Here is a 4,860-nt window from a genome sequence, read left to right as displayed (position 1 = left end):
CGCTGCCACCGCCGCAGCCGCCGCCGCCGCCGCTCCCGCCCCTCACGGCGCCTGCGCGGCCCCGCCTCCTTGCCCCCACCCGACCCACTGCGGCGCCTGCGCGACCACACCCTTCCGCCGCGACTCGTCGCGTCAGCGCGCGCGAGGAGCTAGCTCCGCCCCAGTCCCGCGCCCCACCCTAGGCTCACAGAGCCTCCATTGCGGCTGCGCGGCTGGCTGGAGGGCGTGCGGCTTCTACCGCGGCTGCGCAAACTGGGCGCGCGCTCGCTCGTCTCTCAGGTGTCGCTCCTCCCTCCAGTGTAGTTCCCTCGGGGCGTGTGTGCAACCTACGGTGTATGGTGAGTTTTCCAGTCAGTTCCCTGGAAGTCCTTTTCTGGTGACCAGCGCCAAGCTTTCTTCCACGGCTTTTGAAAGAATGCCCTGTCCTTGACCGGCATCGCGTTCCGAGGTCTCCATGAAAGTCTTGCTGACGGGGTGGCGAGGCCGACGCCGCGGCGTTCTGTTCCCGTCGCTGGCCCCGTCGGATTCCGCGGGACACCCTGGCTCACCTGGCTCACTCCTCACGTGCATGTTCCAGCAGCCTCGTGAGTGCAGCCAGGGCCAGCCGCTGTGGCCGCAAGAGCGCCCCAGTGCCCGAAACTCCCCAGAATCCAGGGACCCGACGAGAGGAACGCCCACGAGTCGTAACGAGGGCCCCCGTGGGGGGGAAAGAGGTGCTCGCCCTTAAGATCTAGGAAAGGGACCTGGGCTTGGGAGGACGGTCGTGCTGCCCCAGCGAACGCCCACGCGACCCCTCCCCGAAAGCCTAGGAGGGGTGGTGGCTCCGGGGCTCACTCGCTTACTCTGTGCCAGGCACAGTTCTAGGCACTGGGAATACATAGGGACTCAAAGTCGACATGGCCCCTGATCTCCCCTGGAAACTCGTGAGAGCGGATTTGGCTTTAAACTATTTAAAATAGGGTCATGGAGGAGGCAGAGTCATCAAGGGAAGGGCTCTGGGGAGGCTATGGTTGAGCCTAATGTTATAAATAGCCTAGCCTGTGAAAATGGTGGAGGAGCCAGTCCCCGGGCTGGAACAAGCTTGGAGTATTTGAGGGGTTGGTGGAGGGTAGCGGCGATCAGAACATGTTACATGAGGGGGGGAAATAGGTTGGGACTACGTAAGTCGCTAGACCTAGTAAAGAGTTTTGGGTTTTTTTTCTTTAATACTTAAAGAAATTATGTCTTTATTTTATTTTGAGAGAGCGAGCAGGGGAGCGGCAGAGAGAGAGGGAGACACAGAACCCGAAGCAGGCTCCAGACTCTGAACTGTCAGCACAGAGCCCGACATGGGGATCGAACCCACGGACTGAGATCATGACCTGAGCTGAAGTCGGACACTTAACCGTCTGAGCCACCCAGGCGCCCCTTTTAATATTTAAAAAAAAAAAAATTTATGTCTTTATTTTGAGAGACAGAGCGAGCAGGGGAGGGGCAGAGAGAGAGAGAGGGAGACACAGAATCTGAAGCAGGCTCCAGGCTCTGAGCTATCAGCACAGCTGCCCAATGCGAGGATTGAACCCACGAACTGTGAGATCATGACCTGAGCCGAAGTCGGACACACCGTAGTGAAGAGTTTTAATTGTATTCTAAGAAGCTGGGAAGCTGTTGAAAGGTTATCAAAAGCATAACGTGAACTTAATATTATTATCTGTATGGTGGATGTCAGGTAGTATAGTACCTGAATCTGGAGTTAGGGCTGCCTCAAAAGTAATAGAAGTGAAATACTTAGCAAAAAGCTAGAGATTTCCTCCTAAAGCAGTATGTGGGGATCCTTTCTGTGATGTGTGAAGCACTTTGCTAGTTACTGTGATGGTGGAGATTCAGGGAAACCTGTCCTTTCCAGGGAGTTTAGAAGTGGGGAGTAGCGTCCATCGTCCATAGATTGGGCCCAGTTTCTATGCCAAGTAGCATGCCCCATAGTGGAAATGCTTTATCTCCTTTCATCCTTAGGGCAACGTTATGAGGTCAGCAGTTAGCATGCTTTGTTTAGAAAGGAAAGAAAATGTACAGAGAGCCAAGTTAAGTCAGTTGTGCAAAAATTATGCGGCCAGCTTGTTACAGAACTAGGTTTCAAATCCAGGGTTTAAAAACTTCTAGTCTGGTCTTTCCAATGCACTGAAAAAAATGAATAAGAGGTTGGGGCATGCGGACAATCTCTATAACAAATAATTGTTCTCAATTATGGAAAGAAGAAAGTTACGGTCAAAGTGTAGAAGACACTTAGAGCTGATAATAAAGTACAAATTTGAATATTCGTGTACATACATATACACATGTATGTATTAGAGTTAAGCAAAAAAAAAACACAAAAAGAAATATATATTAGAGTTAGAAAATATTCTTTAATGTCCAAGGAGATAACATTAATTGCCAAACTTATAAGTAGTCACTTTATGTAGTAATTTCTCCCCAAACGTTACGCAAGCTGAAACACAGCTTTCAAATATTTGAGGATAAGGGGCACCTGGGTGGCTCAGTCAGTTAAGCATCCAGCTCTTAGTTTCAGCTCAAGTCATGATCTCTCAACTGGTGGGTTCCAGCCCCGCCTCCACTCCCTGCTGTGGGTGCGGGGTCTGCCTGGGATTCTCTGTCCTTCTCCCTCTGTCCCTCCCTCTCTGCTCCACTTGTGCGTGTGCTATCTCTCAAAAATCAACAAAACATTTGAAAAAAAATTGTGTATGAGTTTGTGGTTGACCTGCTTTATCAATCATTAAGGAAAATTATTAGGATGTTGCTTAACTTTTGAAGTCTTCCCACAAGTGTCTGCTAATTCCATTGTCTGCTTGGCACATTTGCTGCTCATAGTTAGCACTCACGTGTTTGTAAAATAACAAGACTGTGCTGGATGGAGTATAATTTTGAACCAGTATATCCTATGGCTATTTCAGATTCATATTAAAAGATTCAGTTACCACAAAGATAAATTAAGAAAGTAACCAGTTTAGGTGTATTTATTGAGGGAAAGAAATACATTAATTCAAAAGTAGCTAGGTTAGCAGAATACATGAAATCAAGATATTGTGCTTTATATCTGGCAGAATGAGAGAATATTGAAGAGGACTGGAGAGCAGCAAAGACATGAACCATTACCTCAAAGTGGAAAAGGAGGACATACAAAGAAAATAAATTACAAATAAAAAGGACATTACAAATACAAACTAATAGATTGTGTGGCATATTCTTATTTTAAAACTAAAGATGTTAGACCTTGTGCATTTTGCAAATATGGACGTAACATAGGCTATAGTTTATAAGTAATGGGACATAGGGAAAAAAATCCAACTTCTTATTTAAGCCTAATATCTCTTGTTCTTTGTTCTAATTTCAGCCCTCCACAAAGGTAACCTTTACACACAAGATAGAATTAGTTAAATTCAATTGTACAAGCCTCCTGTAATCACCAGTCTCATTTTTTGTATTGTGCTGGAGCAAAGAGCTCATTATAGTAAGAATAATGTTAGATTTTATTGAGGCAAATCAAAAGATTTCTGACCATGAGCAATGTTTGGAATACTTCTGCAGTAGGTAATAAACTACAACTCTGGTCAAACAAATTTGAATCGTCGTTCAAATATTATAATTGAATTTCCCCCTTCTTTTTCTTCTTCCTAAAGCAGATGTTCTTTTTTTTTATTGTTTTAAATTTTTTTTTTTTTTTTTTACAAATAGTTTATTGTCAAATTAGTTTCCACATAACACCCAGTGCAAAGCAGATGTTCTTAACCAAAGGCTTTTAGTGAGTGCTCAGGGAATTTGTGAACCACTGATATTAAATATACAGATAATTTCATGTCCATTTTTTCTGGGGGAGAAGTCTATAGCTTACATTTGCCTTGCCTACTCTGCATTGGGTCTACCCCATTTTCCCTTCTTCCCATTCTAGACTTATTTTGATTGAGACTATTTCTATGAAAACTAGAAATATTTCCAAGAATGCTTTAATTTTGTCACAGCTTAGGGCATCGGTCATAATATTTTGCCACTGTCGGGGACAGGATTGCGTTTTGCAGTAGAAAACCCTTGGCCTGAATCCAGGCTCTGCCACTTGCTGGCTTTGTACCTTTGAGCATATTATTTAATTGTTGGAGGAATATCTACAACATAGATTTGTTGTGAAGAATAGCTTGTGAGTTCCTCCCATCCATCTCACTTCATCCCTAGAGGTAGCTATTATCCTTAATCACTATTCATCCTAATGCATGAATAAGAATGCATATAATTTATATGTTCTTATACCTATTCATATATGGCTATAACTCACTGCACATTCCTATATGGGTATAACCCTTTCACCTGCAGTGTATACTACAGATATCTATCTCATTATTGACATTTGGTATTGTCAGAATTTTTCATTTTTGCCACTTTACTGGTTTTAGAATGCTCTCTCACCTGTTCACTTGACATTTCCCTGCAGGGTGAGGATCTCTGTGTTTACTGCCCATGTTCATATTTGCCTGTTTTCCTTTTTTTTTTTGTTTATAGAGGATTATGTATATATATGTGTGTATATATACATATGTATGTATACATTTTCTTTTTGATTTATAGAGGAAATGTGTATATATATATTTATATATATATGTGCATTTGAATCTGTGTTGATTAGGTGCACTTTATATTTTTTTCTACCTGGGGTTTGTTGTATCACTTTGTTTACAGCAGGGTTTCTCAGCCTCTGCAGCATTGACATTTTGGGTCAGATTATATTTTGCTGTGGAGACTGTTTTGTGCCTTGTAGGATGTTTAGCAGTGTCCCTGGCCTCTATCCACTAGATGCTACCACTAGAGGTAGCACCTCTCCAGTCATGTTAATCA

At 43.9% G+C, this 4,860-nt stretch overlaps 1 long non-coding RNA gene across 1 annotated transcript; it reads left to right on the top strand.

Annotated features, from left to right (window-relative positions):
* Positions 1-227: 227 nt before the first annotated feature.
* Positions 228-3,204, top strand: LOC144229559 (uncharacterized). The gene is made up of 2 exons (XR_013334519.1): positions 228-713; positions 3,081-3,204. It is a non-coding gene; the product is annotated as an uncharacterized LOC144229559 (long non-coding RNA).
* The last annotated feature ends 1,656 nt before the right edge of the window (positions 3,205-4,860 follow it).

Source organism: Crocuta crocuta, unplaced genomic scaffold (assembly GCF_008692635.1).
Source record: "Crocuta crocuta isolate KB4526 unplaced genomic scaffold, BGI_CrCroc_1.0 scaffold348, whole genome shotgun sequence".
Lineage (NCBI taxonomy): Eukaryota > Metazoa > Chordata > Mammalia > Carnivora > Hyaenidae > Crocuta > Crocuta crocuta.
This window is presented reverse-complemented; position numbering and strand designations above follow the sequence as displayed.